Below are 18,195 nucleotides of genomic sequence, written 5' to 3' on the forward strand. Positions count from 1 at the left end.
TGTTTGCAAGGTAATTTCAAATCGTTTAATTTCGTCAACATGTTTATTTCAATTTCAAAAGACGTTACACAATTTTACAAGAGATCCTGCACGTTCAAAATGATCCTCCAAGTTCATCTAAATCTCCATAGGCATTACCTAAGTCTACAAGGCATTTTACAACTTGAAAATTATCCGGAACATAATGTCTTTCCTCTATTTTAAACGCCCTTTCAAGTAGTCTTTGTACCCGATCTTGGCGTCGAGCTCTGTAAACGTTATCTAACTTTACAAGAATGATAGCAACTTCAAAATTATTATTACCGTAAATTCTCTTTCATTTTCAAGGCCGTATCAAGTAGTTTACCTAAAGCTCCGTAGGCGTTACCTAAGTTTGCAAGAAAACCTGAAAATTCAAAATTATAAGGATTTTGACATTTTCTTTTCATTTGCATAGCGGTTTTGAGTAATTTTATTTGTTCTTGGGGTACCCCTAACGCTCCGTAGGCGTTACCTAAGTTTGCAAGACAACTTGCAATTTCAAAATGGTCAGGACAGGGACGGTTTTCTACTATTTCCAAGACCTTTTCAAGTAATTTCTTCTTTTCCACAGACCCACCTAAAGCTCCGTAGACGTTACCTAAATTTGCAAGACATCTTGCAACTTCAAACTGGTTAGCACCGTAATGTTTTCGTAACATTTGCAAGGCCCTTTCAAGTATTTTCTTCTTTTCCAGACACTCACCTAAAGCTCCGTAAGCGTTACCTAAATTTGCAAGACACCTTGCAACTTGAAAATGATCAGTACCGTAATGTGCTTGTAACATTTCTAAAGCCCTTTCAAGTAATCTTTTTTTTTTATTTAAATCTCCTGTGGCGATGCCTAAGTTTATACGGGTAATAGCAACTCGAAAATGTTCTGGACCGTAATGTTTCTCTAAAATCGGCAAGCTTCTTTCAAGAAATTTCTTTTGTTCTGCAGGTATACCTAAAGCTCCCCAGGCGTTACCTAAATTTACAAGACATATTGCAACTTCAAAATTATCAGAACCATAATGTTTTCTTTTGATTTGCAAGGCCTTTTCAAGATATTCTTTTTTTATTAGAGGTTTACCTAAATCTCCGTAGGCGTTACCTAAGTTTACATAACACTTTGCAACTTGAAAATTATCAGCACCGTACTGTTGCTCTTGTATTCTCAAGTCCCTTTTAAGTAACTCAATTTTTTTCATGTGTTTACCTAATTCTCCGTAAGCGTTACCTAAGTTTATAAGAGTAATAGCAACCTCACAATGATCATTACCATAACATCCCTCAAAAATTCTCCTTGCCCTTTCAAGTAAATTCTTTTTTTTCAAAGGTTCACCTAAATCTCCATAGGCGTTACCTAAGTTTACAAGACACCTAGCAACTTCAACATCATCAGTACCGTCATGGTTCTCTAATATTCCAAAGGCCCTTTCAAGTTTTTCTTTCATTTTCCGAGGTTCACCTAAATCTCCACAGGCGACGCCCAAGTTTACAAAACAAAATGCAGCTTCAACACTATCAGCACAGTTATGTGATTGTAGTATATTCAATGCCCTTTCAAGTAATTTCTTTTGTTCAAGAGAATCACCTAAATTTGCATAACTGTTAGACAATCTCACGATCGTCCCAACTATCTTCAAATCTTCTGGTGTACGACGCGTCTCCTGTATCATGAGTTTTCGAGATAGCAATTCTTGTTGTCTTCTGGGATTACCAGTGGTTTCATACATACGTGCCATTTCTCGTAAGAGAGTCTCGACCATATCTTGACTATTAGGAATCCCACCATCAATGTGGGTAAGAAATGTTTCAAAGTGTGGCAATAACCGCCTCATCCTGTCAGCGCCAGCGGCTGTGTTCTTACAATCTCCCGCACTATTTATTAGCAACTCATATACTTTATTTACAATATAAAGTTCCTTGCCTACCTTCTTTGTATTTATTCTGGTCACTTCTTGCACTAATTTATGAACGTTTATTACTCTGTCTGTTACACAGATCATTGAATATTGTTGCAATTTGTGTAATATTGTTCCTAGCAGTTCATCATTAAACTCTGTTTGTCCATTTGTTCTGAATATTTCCACAGGAATTCCGCTTTCATACAAATAAGCAATAATACGTAGTATCAAGATTACTTGCTCACCGTATTCAGTGATTTCTTCAATTTTGTCAGTGGTAATTGCCCAGGTTGTAAATGTTGTTTTCCTGTACAAATTAGAACTATCATCTGGAAATTGGTAATTGAGTAATTTTTCAGTTTCCTTTTTATATCGGTCAACATAATGTGTGATACAAAATCTTGAACCCACAATTTGTAAAGCCTTGTTTGTTTTCCTTATGTAGGCAACTGCCTGCTGGAGAGCCAGGGGGAAATACTGCAAAGTTTCAGCTAACATCCTCACTTCAGTTTCTTCAGACTCCTCTGCTAACTTCAGAGCTTTTCTTATGAATTTTCCTGCTTCTTGATCAGTGAAAGTGTCTAAAGACAAAACTTCTATGTTGCCCCATTCATGGTTTCGAGACGTGATAAGGATGTAAGGTCTCTTTGAATTTGGTGGCAATGAAGGCATAAATTGTCCAATACCTTCATCCCCATCTCTTTCACTCCTGTATTTTTGAGCATTGTTGAATACAAAAAGACATTTTCTTCTTGAAAAAAATAAGAACACTTCTTCCACTATACATTTGATACTCTTAGACTTTCCTTCCATTGTGCAAATTTTTAACTTCTCTCCTAGGCTATGAAATGACTCACAAAGTGTATCATAATTTTCAGCATTGATCCACACAATGTTATTTTCGTAGATTTTTGAATATACTTGAACATATTTCCTTGCTAACTCGGTCTTTCCGATTCCGCCTAATCCACTGACTGCAGATATAACAGCAATTTTATCATCTCCTTGGCTTCTTTGGAAAGCATCATGTAATTATTTTAACACTTCTTCCCTCCCTGTAAATAGATCCACTGGATCTCTTACGTCAAAACGAATTGAAAATCTAGCTGATTCCTCATAAAATGTAGTATTTTCTGTAAGGAAATACGAATTCTGGTCTTTCCACCAAGTCTCAACTTTATCCCTTGTGCAAGAGAACGCACTGTCTATCTCACTATCTAATACTGCAAATTTAGTCTGCATTTGCTTCTTTATGAGATCTCTTAATACACTCTCCTTTGGCTGGTTGACAAAAATCCTCAGTCTACTCAAAAAGTCTACTATTTCATCGTCATAAACAAGATCTTTTTCTAATGGTTGTTTTGAATGTTTGGGTGTGACACTTCCGAAATTCTTTGGAAGTTTGAGATTCTTTGTAGCCAGTTGTGCTATCAGGTCTTCTTTTGAGAGTTCACCGAATCCTTCCCTACTTTGAATTTCCTTTATAAACATTTGTTTGAAGGAGTCTTTTTCAGCACTGAGAAAGCTGTCTCTAAATTTGACTTTGCCTGTTTCTGTCTTTTCAATTACCTCGTTTGATAATTTGCCGTAATAAAAATTCATAATCGCATTATCCCCATCTGCATTCTCGTTACAGAAAATACATTCAACTAAATGTTTGGCTAGCATCTTGTAAGTGGATAAGTTATTCAGATGATCCATAATTTTTATGTCATTATTTCCACCTAACTTGAGTTTGTAACAATAATCATCTCCTCTTATGTTTAGTATGTCGTTGTCATGAACTTTAATCTTCTCTACATTTTTATCACTATCGTCGAAACTAGATTTTGTATTAGTGAAGAAGATCAACTCACATTCGTTGAAATGACTTCCAAATATTGTATGGTCTTTGACTTCTGTAAAACTCATTTTAATATCTCGGTAAGCATTGAAGACTTTCTTGAGGTGATAGTCCTTTCTATAATTCTCCGAAATTAGTTTATCTAAGGTGAGGATATCTTTTTCCGTGTTATTTCGGTGCTTTGCTTGAAGGAATATGACCTTTGTTTTCTCTTCTCCACTCTGGTCTGTATAAGGATATCTAAAAACCACGTCATCAAGATCGCCCGCGTCGTCCATATTTGTAGCTAGGTAGAAGTCTTTGATCTTGCTTTCCTCACAGAGCTTCTTTCCTTGCAGCAGAAAATGCATCGCTATATATATTTCGTAAAGGTGACCACTCATACTTGAAGTTCCTGGTCTCTTTTTATATCGTATGAGTTGCTGTCCGTCAAGAGATTCTGTTCCTTTAAATTCAGGTGTATCATTTTCTGTTGTTTGATTACACACTTCCTCGTCACGCTTGCTACCACCATTCGACTTTGAAGGTATACTCTCCATTTTAGCAATTATAATTGGTATTTCTGTAGGGAGACACTTTCAGTGAATTTAACTTTGCTGAGACAAATTAGGAATAGCACACGCGCTCACTTGCACAACTAAACTTACTAAGTTGGTCATTATCGTGTCCATTAATTAAATCCGTTTTTTTTTTTACTTTATGAACAACACCTAAGTTTGATTCATTGTATTTGTTCTCACTTTACCCACATACAATTAATACTCCAATTAACTTTTTTGGATCTTGTGCTGCTCTGTGATTGTTGTAAATAAATTAATAGTATGGCAACACTCACACATACACATGTGAAAATTAATTAGGAAAGTTTCTTGCTCGTTGGTTCTTTCGAGGACTAAAGAACGGTTTTCACTATGACGCTCCGACTATCTGTCCTGAATTCAATGCAGAACTGGTGTACAATCTAGAAAAAAAATAAACGAATAGGTTTTAATTATCAATGAGAGAATCTGGTTCAAGGCATAAAACGAAGAGTTTGTTTAAGCACCCACATAATTTATAAAATTATGGAGCTCGATAAATGCGATTAAGTAGGGTATGCAGAAGCGTAGATTAAGAAGTGATCGTCGTAAGTTAAAAATGGATATCTTGAGTTATTGTGCCGATAAAGGGAAAGCTGGTGATGAAGAGGTAGAATTCAACGATTGTAAAAGAAGCTTCCACTTGCATTGTGCTGGTTTTTCTTTGCCAAAATCTCAGTATAAGGTTGAAGAATTGAAATGCATTTTTTGTAAGGAGAAGGGTAACTAAGGAAGTCCTAGTTTGGAACAACTATTTCAAACACTGAATCAAGAAAGGATATAGAAGAACAAGACCTAATCAGAATAGAAGATACAGAAGAACAAGAAAGATTCAGTAAAGAAGATAAAGAAGAACAAGAAAGGATTAGGAAAGAAGGCAAAGGAGAACAGAGAAAGGAGAGAGAAAAATTAATGAAGATGCTAAGCCAAGATAAGGTAAATTAAACAAATGTTTATACTAAAGTACTAAAAATGTGAATGTGTGATACGCACAGTGGCAAATTATGAAGTACTTATGTATTGCAGCCTGATTATTATTCGTGAGTTTTAACCGCCTCTAGAGACCTGAGGAAATGAGGGGTTTTCACGTTACAAGTTCTCTTTCCTTAATACTTTCTTATTTTGCCTGTAATTATCGTCATCAATTCTGAATTTACCCTGTACTGTATGGTACTGCGATGCCATGCAGTATTCAGGGCAAAGCATGTGGCATTTTCGGATACCAATGAGGCTCGTTCCAGTATACAGCCTTAACGGTGCACGATACGTTGAAAATTCAAGCATTTTAGATTCAAACTAACCTATTACCAACAACTGTCCCCTCTTTCCATTTTTCGCTATGTGCACTAATAATGGGGTCGCTTATGGGGCCGGACTTTTTAATTACCCTGCATTTTTAATGACTGCGAATTTAAACATTAGGTTCATGCACGTTAATTCAAACAATATTGTATTTGATTTCTGTTAGACTTTTACTTTTGAATATTAGGAATTTGTCTATCAAAATATGTTATCATGCATTACCTAATCCACTCTACCCTACCCTAAATCTAACATAACTCCGGATACCATTGGTGTCCCATATTCAAATTTTGTACAGTTATTGAGTAATAGTGTACGTATGACATATAATTGTTTATTTTTTATAAAATGCGAAAATGGCTACCAAAATTTTCTTTACATAATCCTTCATTTTTTTTTACCCTCACATGGATATGCAATATCTTGTGCGAAAGAGTTCTTCCAGACCTTTCCAACGCCGGCCGAATAACTTCTATAGGTGTCCTGATTTCCGAAATATTATAAATTAAAGTTAACAAGATGTTGGCAAAATGGTCAAAATCGCATAGTTTACAACACAGTAATGTCGAAAATACAAAAGTTATGGATCTGCAACTTTGTATATTTTCCTACCTCAGGTAACCCATTTAGTATGCCAAATGAATCAAAATATGTGAGGTTGAAAAGTGGCTCTTCATCGGTTGAGTTCACGTGGAATGGCCCTATAAAACGTACTCTGTGAAAACAGATGACGAAGAAATAAAATAAAGAGAAGGGCGTAGGCCGTAGTTCCACCGCAAAATTAGGCATTGAGGACTATAAAATCTGCCTATTTCACACAAATAGCAAATTAATGTCAGAATTTCGCATTAGTAGTAACTTACACGAAGTTTATACTACGCGTGTGAATAAACTGGCACTAAACGGATTTGATAACAAATTGCCAGTTCTTGAATGTCAGGTTCACAGTAAAAAATGGAGGCAAAACAACAGTTGTAACAAATGTGATGCCTCTCAGAACTAAAGTTGCTCACTCTTCGCATCGCATTGTATTTTATTTCTATGTTTAAGAAGTAGAATCCATTCTTACAAAGATGTTTTTTCCACTATTCACTACCATCTTTTTTTCCTCTTCCATCTATTTCTCCTTGATAACTGTTATTTTAAATCTTACAGAATCTGTTATTGACCGACAGAACAGAACTTGAAGTGTAGTTTTTAAAACATGTAATAATTCCAGTCTTTCCTGTGGCTATCAACATCGTCAACTATCTTCCATGTTGCAATGTTTTTGATGGAATTGGCGTATCACTTGGCTTAATTCGTATTAATCCATAAGAATGTATTTTATTTAAACCTTCTCTGGAAGTTTCATATTGACCAGGGCATTCACTTGTTTTTACCAGTCGTCTACCCTCTGTGGTATTTCAGTATTGCACAGTTAAGCATTAAGCAAACTTTCTGATGTGTTGAGGAAACAGGAGTTTGATCAGGAAAATAGGTGGTCAGCTGTTTGCAATAAACAGGTAGAAAACTCACGATTCGGCATGGAGGAAGAGCTCCATGGCCTGGGTTTTTAGAAGGTAGACAGGCTGGGAGGGGATGGACTTTTGATTTTGATTTCAGAGAGAGAGGAGGCTGAGAGAGGACTTGAGAGGAGAGGTCAGAGTGTCGCTGGTCAACAAGCAGCGAAGTCCAAAGAGAGTTCAGATAAATTGTATTCTACGTCATTTTAAATTCATCATTATCATTCTTCAGATAGACAGGTATTTATCCAACCAACATGCATGATTCAGGTTTGAAGGTTCATAAATCCGAATGAGTGACCATTGTCTTTTCTAGTTGCTTAGAGATTCTATTTTAGATTTGCCTATCGCAGCCAAGCATTTAGAGGATGAATGAAGAATGAGCTACATCACCCATTGATTTATTGTGGGAGTGGTAGGTTTGGATCCCATCATTCAGTAGAATGATACGTGGTGGTGATGCGGGCCTTTTTATTTTTTCGGAAATGAAAAGAGTTTGCAGTTTATTGTTAGCATTCGACTTTTCATTTATCTCCGAATGATACGTGGTAGAGGTGCTGGGATTTTCATTTATTCACCAGGAAGTAAATGAAAATTGAAAGGATAGGTTCAATACTTATTGGTACGTGGATGGAGATGTTTAGGGTTTTCATTCATTTTTACAGAAATGAGATGAAAATTGATTAACCAGTTTTAAATTAACCCCACCCCAAAAATTGTCCTAACTTCTTTATTTTTTTTTATTAGTATGTCATTACAACAATTATTTTGAGAATGCATAAGATATAAAGTTTTATTTTAACATTAATGGGGGAAGAACTTTTTTTTATATATGCCATGATAGATGTCGAGTTCTAACTCGAGGATGAATCAGATGAAACCTATCGACCTCAAGTCAGGGTCGGTCACCTGCAAAATGTAAAGATGCGGAGGAACCTGTGCCCTAGCTCCGTCGCGGTTATCCTCGTCGGGCTGGCGATTTGGTATCAGGAGTGTCCGTTATTCCGCATGGCGGAAGGTTCAATGTCGCACTTTAATGAGGCCCATTTCGTCAAAAATGTTGCCGGCCCCGGAACGTCCGTGGACGTTTCCCTATCAATCCGCTCCTGGTAGCTCTGTGGTTCGCTCGCGAACCCGGTACCGATGGTACGACAGAATTTCCACCTGGGAAATTTTCATCATTCCCAGGATTTTAGCTAATGTGGAAAGTGGCATTTAAATTTGATGGTTCCTTGAACTTGCAGTGGTCCCAGAACGTAAAATTTAGGATTTTTTATGTTACATGACTTTTGGTATGAAAATCATCATGGCTTTGTCTATAATTGTTTTAATAGTGCAGTAAGCTACAGAAATTTTGTAAACGAATTTTTTTTATACTTGACATTCCTGTGCAATTTGCTCAGGCTGTGATTATGCTTACCCTTAATATATTAATTTACTAAAAACCTGAATTAAAAGAGAATATTAAAATTATTATGAATGAGGAAAATAAATTAGAGTATATTGACTCTGACTCAGTGGCACTATGGGGTATTTCAACGAGTCATAGCAGAGAGTATGCTTGTTTGAGTCAATATTTTGTTGGGTTTTTTCGTTGTTGTTTTTATTATTAATTAAAGTTTCTTAAAAGTTTCAATTTAAATTTTTGTTTAAAACTGACTGTAACTTGCAAATAATTTAGTATGCATGAGCTATAACTGTTAAGATTATTGCAACGAGGATATTAAATTTTGATAAATATAGTTTTAGGAACGAACAAGGTCCTGTGGTCGACTCATTCATATTCATTATGACTGGAATCTCCCAGCCCCTCAAGAAGGGAGCTTAGATTAAGGAGATAGTCGAGGAATTCACGAGTCAGTCACATTGTCTTATGTTACCTTAATTAAGGAATAAATTGCTTATCACCAAATTCATGTTAATATGCAAAGAAACGAAACGCTAATTATATTCCTCGACACGCTGTACAATTATGTCCGCTATTACGCCAAGCGTATATAGTTAGAGTGGCGTACCGTGCTCTAGAGTATAAACCGCCCGATTAATTAAAGGTATAGTTTAGAAGTAATAGGTGTTTCAGTTGTATGCATAAATAGGCTTAAGTGACGTGAAAAGTCCGTACACAAATAGGCTATAGTGACGTGAAAGGGTCCGTACATACAAACACACACACACACACACACACACACACACACACACACACACACACACACACACACACACACACATATATATATATATATATATATATATATATATATATATATATATATATATATATATATAGATAGATAGATAGATAGATAGTTATGCTTAAAGCACCTCAATTAGGCAAAGCCAACTTAAAAGGATAACCAGAAAATATTAGGAGGGCAGTATACACGGCGCGGACGTTTCTCACATATTAACGAGTTGTTTTGTTGTTGATTATTTATATATTTTTTCTCAGCTATTGTATTCATAGCATCATATCCCTGTTTAACATTCTTATAGCTTTAAATTCTAAATGTTTTAAACTTATGTGATATATAGTATATTGTTTTAAACTTTAAAATATAAACATTGCGATTATATTCAAGTTACGGCATTCATTAATATTTAACAGGTCTAATATTTTTAACTTCACTTCCGTAACATAATATTCATTTATAATAATTATGGCACTTATAATATTCAAGGTTAAAAGCAGTTTTATTATTTAATAATGTGCTTTATGCACAAAATTATATTTGCCGGTATTAAAAATAATACTAGTTTAGCAAGTACATCACTAAAAATTTTAGTTACACTTCAGGAGGAGGCAAATATTTATATCAGCAAAGTTTTGTATCAAGCACAAGTTATTGAGAATATTTATTTTATGTGAATATGTATACGTCGACATCAAGATTCCATTGCGCCCAAATACCAAGTATTTTCCTTCGGATATTGGATCTAGACCAAAATCCTGGAAATCCATTTTGCTATAGCAGAATGATTATGGTTAAACCACTACGGTTTTAGTTTTCAGCTTTGCCACAATAATATGCTAAGCATATATTTAGGATGAGTTGAGAGAATTATAGCTTCGTCAAGTTTTAGTGATATTAGTATTTAAATTCATTTTTATTTTATTTCAGGTAGTCAAGAGTGAATCAGTTTTAATTTTCCATCATCTTGTACCTAAGTACAGTTTGATTGATTTTTTTCAAGTATTTAAAATTAAAGATAACACCTGAGATTAAATAAGATAAGTTTGCAGTAATCTTAAAATAAGATAAGCCAATAAATACTGCCTAAAAATTTAGAAAATAAATAAATTAAGCCGATAAATTGTGCCTAGATCAAGAAATAAATAAGTTGAGTTAAAATACCTAATAATTTAAACTAGGCAGGCTTAAAATACGTTTTAATTTATTTTGAAGAACTGTTTATTTTGTTGCTCAGCAACATGCAAATCATTGCGATTTTAGTTATGTTAAACGGATTTCTTCCATTCGTAAAAGCCTCTAATTTTATTGATCCGCTTCAGAAATCTTTTGAATATCCTCATAATATTATTACGAGTTTATTATTAGTAACGTTTATTATTAGTATTTTTACAATTTTCGTAATTTGTTACTGTAAATGTCAACGCAAGAAATCTGTTACTTATGACCAAGACCGTACCAACGAATTAGCCTTACGTGAGCTTAAAAATGATCCACCTCCTGTGGAACAGCCTTATAATGATGTTGCATCACTTGTTGAAGTTGTACAGTTAAATGTCATTCAGCCGCCAAAACTTCCACCCCTGCCTCCGTCCCGTATTTTTCAGCAAAGTGTAAAAGTATAAGTTCAAGATCCGTCCCGAAATATTGTAGTTGTCAAAGACGAAGTTTTGGATTTGCCCAAAAATATTGAATCTGTCAAAGATAAAGTGCAGAAGTTTTGCCGTAAGCAATGTTTCAAATTTTGATCAACACAGACGCAAAGTTGAAAGTGGATTTACTAGTTTGCCCTGTGTATAACCAATTGCAAAAGTCAAAGATTTATTTGAATGTCAGCCAACAGTAAAAGTCGAAAATGCGCCAAGTTTTACTCAAAAAGGAGAAAATAAGCGAAAGTCTCAGGTTACCGAACCTACTGTATCTTTTACTGATCACATTTTTTATGACTACACGTTTGCCTAGAATTGCCCTTAATATTTGTTTTAATTAAGTATTATTTTTTCTTTGGAATGTATGTATCCACTACTAAAGCCGATTGCATTTCCATTGCATTTATTCTTGCTTGAACCTTCTCAAGTCTTCGTTATTATGCGATCGCGGAAGTTTTCGAGTATCTGCAGCCGTCCAGTGAAAGCCCGACAACTTTCCCTCCCCAACCTCCTCGCTATGATCGCATTACAGAGTCCTTGGCATCCACTCGACCAAGCGCAGCTCTTACTAGACTTCGTCCGTAGTAAGTTAAAGTTACGTCAATATTTACGCGTCACGCAGTGACTCAACGAATCCTAGCCCTTCATTTCCTTCTTCCCTCCCTCCTCAAGTTGTATTTTTTTTCGCTGCCAGCTTCGACGCGGAAAGAAAATTCTCCGCTCGGTACACAAACCAACGACTCCCCTCCCTCTGCCATACCGACGAAACCCGAAGTTACCCGAACATAACAACGTTACGAGCCAGCAAATTTCCTCGCCTAAGAACTCAGTTGCTTCAAGCGACTACGAAAACGTAAGATTGCAAGAATTTTCAATACCTGCTGTCAACACATTCCATTCTTCGAGCTTAAGCCTTCCCGAGTGCTTTTCAGCATGTTCAAAACTTAGCATGGGGAAGTCAACGAAAACTTTAGACTATGCATATTTTTCCGATCCAGTGGCGTTCGCTTATTAAATTTTTAAGCGACAAGTTTTACTTAGAAAATAGCCATCAGATATTTTATTTAACGACAGAACTTAATGTTAACGAAGTTAGGAATATTTCGGCCTACATAGATAAAATTTTGCCATAAATGTCGCATTTATGTACTTAAGACTAATCATGACCGATAATTTTACAAAGGAACGAAAAAAACAAGAGAGTTGTTCTCGCATAATGTTCCCGTTTACAATAAATATATTTATTTTAAGTAATTTTCTTGGGAAAATGATTCCCATTTGATTAAAATTAGGATAATTTTTCTTGTTATTTTTGTATGTTTGTAATTTAGTTATTTTACAGTTTCAAGTGATTCTTAGGTAGAAATTGGGAAACATTTTCATAAAAAGGAAAATTTTAGCATTTTATGCACACAGATTAATCAGGATTAATAGCAATATGCTTAAGCTAGCTGCGGCGATTGGCACAGGCATGTGGAACAATGAAATTCATTACTTCTTACTGATTAACTTCGTGTAAATTTTAGTACAGTAGGTAATAACTAGTAATTGTATTTGTATTTTAATATATTGCATAACATTTCTCGACCTATTTTGTTTGGACAAACCAAGGGGATGGACACACCGTTCTTACATGATTCAAGTATATCTTTATCGCGGAGGGTCTACATATAAGATCAAGTGACTTGAAGTATACGGCGGACTCGAGAAGTATTGAGTGGTCTAATTTTTCTTTTTTGTTTAATGAAAATTCGGAATCGAGAAAGATTTTTATTATCTTTATTGGGCTTAAAAATTTGAATCCCACTACTTTAATTCCCTGATGCTATATTTGTTACCGTCTGGCTGCTCAACGGAAGTCCTAAGCACCATTTACTGATTTTTTTTCCATTGCATAAAAGTGAACCACTGCTAATTGCGCCGGCCTATCATTTATAGGAGGCCGTTAGAGGATTGCCAAAGCAACCTCTTAGGGTCCTCACCCAGGGACGCTAATAGTTTGCTTTGCGCAACTCGAATTTTACATTTTCTTTTTAGGATTCACAACATAATATTTTTTAAAAAAAATTAATCAGAATTCAGAATATGCTTGCAAGACTTACTTTTATTTAATAATTCTAATTCTTGTACTTTTGAAGTAAAATCACACTCGGGCAATGAAATTTTACAGATTGTCCGAACTTCTAATGGTATATTAATTTCTGGGAAAGGACAATTTATTGTCATTCAGAATTTAAACAATAATTTGGACACCCATAGATCAATTCAGATTAACGAGGAGCAATCTATATTTTTCAATTATCAGGATTTTACTCAGATTATTGTGAATCAACAAATTTTACATACTAGGGTTTTAATTTTGAACAAGTAAAGATGAGGGAAGTTGAACTATCACTTGATATCCCTAAGAATTTATCTGATTTAACTATCCCGCAGTGGACTCAGCTTGAACTTCTATTGAAGCAACTAGAAAGCAACTAATGATATTTTATAATTGCATTTTTATTTTGATGAGGCAATTTAATTTAATTTTAAGGTAAGGCAATGGAATGAATTTGGTTTTGTGTGCATGACTTGAATCAATCAGACCCACTTCAAATAGCTTTATTTCTTTATCTCAATTTTCCTTATGAATTACCCAACCTGTCTATACAAAAGAACTTGGACAAGAATTGCCTACACCAGTCATGGACATTTTTACGAAGGACTTCTACAAGCAGCAGTCAACTACCGTGCGGACAGACTTTTCTAACCAACTACTTGAAGGAGACATGCAGACACCATATTTGCCTCGCTACAAGAGTACTACACCTTTTCAAGCAAGGCCAGAATTCGACCATGGATCCCCAAGTTCGGTGGACCACAGACTATAAATTATCCACCATATTTTTGTGAAGGGACCAGATATAATTTGCAGTTGTTACAAATTTTCCCCCATCTCCCAAGTTCAACGGGTATTTATACACATTTTACATTGCCCCAAACAAGATAAAGAAGACAATTAACAATAAGAAGAGAAGAAAGAAGAGAAGGAGAGACACTAGATATCCCGCAGCAGCAGTTTTGGTTTCAACATAATCCCCGATTTGTTGGTAAAACTGTGCTTCGTTGTTTCCCCACACATGCACATGTAAGCCTTTACCATGTGTACTTATGCGGACTTTTCCCATGCACTATGGAGAAGAACACTTTTCCATAGTATTTCATCATGTGTTAATCTCCGTACGATGCATGTTAGCCAGTTTTCTTAGCATGCACACAAAGAAGCAAGAAGAAATTAATGCATGTAGCTTTTATTAACATACACACATGGAAGCAACATGAGCAGTTTTGCCAATTACCAAGTGCTAGTTTCAAATATTGTCCACATTTTTCATAAGAAGAATTTTCCATAACGGACTACAATTTTACAGTTCCCTTTCCCAATCACTGTTCCAGAATAACAAGAGAAGAAGAACATACAATTCTGATTTTGTTCAGACTTATCCAGGAAAATACATGACCCCTCCCCGAAGTGGTCATATTTTAGTATTGCTACAAAATTCATCAATACGAACATCGCAGGGGATGTAAGGTGGATTAAGGCTGTGAGTGACACCTGGAAAAGTATTTTAGATGTTTAACATGTCAGCAACTTGAAGAAGAAGCCATAGCAGTTCACGGAGGATTATCCTTGCGTGTTGTCACATGCCGACCCCTGTGACTGAGTGGTTAGCACAAGGCGCTACGACGTCAGGGGCTCCAGGTTCAAAATACAAATATAAGGTAAAAGTATTGCGACATAAAGCTATTTCCTTACATCACACGGCTCCTCTGGTGGACGACCACCGGCACAAAAGGACAGAAAGAGCAGCGGCCGAGGGTTAGAAGGGGTGAAATATTCTACGAACATAGTCTCTTCTCACTTGTAATTGAGAGTTTTAACTATTATCAATAATTACACCTAGGGAGAGAGGAAGAAATATTTCTAACTTATAGGGGTTTGAATTGCCCAGTGCAGAAAATAATTTTGCTTCAGGTTTTAAAAGCAATTTTTTTATAAGGTCAATGTGCAAACTTAGGTGTGCGAATACTGAACAAAGAATGATGGCTGATAGGTAGCAATGTTGTGAGCAAGAATTAAAGTGGTATAAAGTAAGAAGTAGGACACTTCTAAGAATTGTGGTAATCTAAAAACAGATTACTTTAAACACCTCCACCCCACCCACTCTATTACTCTCTTATTTTTTACAACACACACAAATAATTTCTCTGTTATTACAATCACATTGCATACACATTGCACATGCTTTGCACTGGTCCAAGATCTAGTCCTGGTGGAGAGAGTCAAACAAAGCAACGTTTGTAATTCGATAATAACATGAAAGACAGCCACAAACCTTTCTGGACATATGCCAAGTTTAAAACAAAACCAAAAGCACAACGACTAAATTGCGTGTCGTAGTTGATGCATCTCTGAAAACCACAAGCGGGAAGAACCTCAATGACACATTAATGGGAAAATTTATATGCAGATTAAGGTGCAGTCGGATGCAGCTCAAAGTGTATGAACTGCAATGGCACATAGCACAGCTTCGGCATTATTGTTAGCTCCACGATGTTTAGAGCAAGAGCAGCTATCAGAGAGCAAGAGCAGCAACCACCTGTGCAAGACGAGAATAACTGATATAATCACAGAAGACATGCTAGTCATTGATGTGGTTAGTGGTGTCCAAGATATATCTCAAGGATTGCAGATTCAGGCAGAATTAATTGAAATTTTGTGTTGTGGAGGATTTAAAATACTTATGTAGTGTTCGGAAAGTAAAGTAGTACTATGAGCAATTTCGCCATAGATGATTGGAGTGAAACGACCAGCCAAATTCCACGAATCAGAAGTGAAGACGTTGGGCTTATGTTATGTTGTGTTGGCAGATAAGTTACTAATCACCAGCAAATTTCCTAAGGCATCAGACACTCTCTAAACATTAATCATCAAACATCAGGTAGCATCGGTGATAGAATCATTATCCTCTTGGTCTCATCACTCTGGTTGTACAACATAAAAAAAAATTAGCAATTGTGGATGAATAACATTCAAATGCAAATTAATGTTGTATTATACACCATTTAAATTAATTTTGAATTAATTTGTTGCTTTACCATTTTTTAAATGTTGAACATTTATTCATCTATTCATATATTTTTCAAATGTACAAAACCGACATAGGATTTTCTCAGTCTTGTTCTGGCCATCATTTTTAATTATATGTATTTTCTACTCTTAGGGCGGCCGACTTATATGCTGGCAAGGGAAGTGGGGAGTGAGGAAGCGACCAATCCAGCACGATAAGAAACGCAGCAGCCTGTAGAACAAGGTTCACGTAGTACTTTCTACCGCCAAGTCGTAACTCTCGGCGCCACCGCTGTTGCCTGATGGTCAGAGGCGTAATCCCAGCTCCCACTTCCCTTGCCGCATGAGGACCGGCCGCCGTAAGAGTAGAAAAGACCTATATCCGCGTCAGGTGATTTTATCGTTTTCCGGTGTTTATCAGAGATATTCCGTGTGAAAGTAGACACACAAGGCTACTTTTTTTCAAAGTATAGCTTATTACATATGGAATTAAAGGGAAAACTATTCAGAAGTTGAAATTATTAATACAAGCATTAGTTTCATGTCTTTTAAATAACATCATTGTTTCAAAATTTATTACTTTTTATAGTGTAAGTGGGATTTTATGTGTGATGTCTCCACTTAATTTAGTTTCATTACCATGAAGTAACAAAATTAATTCTAATTTCATTCTAAATATCTCATTGATTCTTTCTATATCTTAAGCTCTTGAGTATCCTACTTCATTTCTGAAACAAACCTTAGTTTGAAGAACCTATTTATGATAAATTTCATAACATTTGCGTTGTTTTAATTCTACAAAGTAATAATTTGCATGGTATCACATGAGTCACAAAATTTGTCACAAGCAAAACATGTTTATAAAAAAGTATGTACTAATATTTTTAAAAGCTAAAAGCATATAAATGTCGAGTATAGTTTGCTTCGTGAAAACAAAATAAAATTGATGCAGTTAATCTACGTATTTCACAGAGTTTTCTGAAAGACTTAGACAGGTTCTACAGTCAAGTCTCAGGAGTGTCAAACCGTTGCAATTACAAAAATGCTCCTGTTCGGTATTTCCAAATGTAAAGATTCAAAACCTATCATCTTCAAAAATACATGCTCTCTCTATTTGTTTAGGAACACTGTTCTTCTGGGATCGGCAGTTTCCATGCTATACTACAAGCAATGCATGTACAGTGTGCGCCCTCTTAACCGGCCTCGGTTCAACCGGTTGTTGGTTTAACCGACGCTCAGCTGAGAAAAAAATTGATATATTGTAGAATACAGTACAGCTTTCTTTAAACACGTGTACTACTGTAGTATGTGCTCTTAATGATGTGGTCTACAATGTTTAATTTATAAAATGTGTACATAGTGTACAGTGATACATATGCAATATTTTTCTGCGCTATTTTCGGCTGATTTTGTTAAGTGATGTTTACTTTATTCCATTAGATTTTTCTCAATTTCCCATCCTTGGGCACAATATAAACACGAAAGCGAACAAAACGCCATAGCCATATTTGTTATGTTATTTTATGTTTACTGTGCGGTGTCAGACATGTCCGTAACATATGAGGTGCTTGGAACATTTTTATTCCGTAAACTCTACAGAATTAAAAGTTTAAAAAGAAAATCAAAAGTTTGACGCTCTGCAACCAAAATAGGGGATCGAGGAGAAACCTGAAATTTGCACCACAGAGAGACTTCTTGAGGTTCAACATAATATTGAAAGTTGGTGAGGGTGTTTCTTCTAATAAGAAATATATTTGCAGTTAAATTTACCAAAAAAGATAGCTACTTGACGATACTGAATGACACCCATGTGAAAGTGGGAAATTATGAAATTGCGAGACAGTACATTGTTACAAATGCATTTAAAATATATATTTATTAAAAGTTTTATTAAATTTGAAACTGTGTATTAAATGTTGATTCAAGGGTGGTTCAAGAGTCACGAACCACCAGAATATATTTAGAACCCTTAGACTGAAAATATTCGAAGCTTTATCATTATGTATTAGAAGGAGAAATACTACTATAATACACTACATTGTAGATGAAATACCAAAATTTTCATTTCTTAGAGCAAAGAGAGCACCCATTTACCCTATCCAGTTC

Source organism: Lepisma saccharinum, chromosome 7 (assembly GCF_977018435.1).
Source record: "Lepisma saccharinum chromosome 7, izLepSacc3.1, whole genome shotgun sequence".
Taxonomy (NCBI): Eukaryota; Metazoa; Arthropoda; class Insecta; order Zygentoma; family Lepismatidae; genus Lepisma; species Lepisma saccharinum.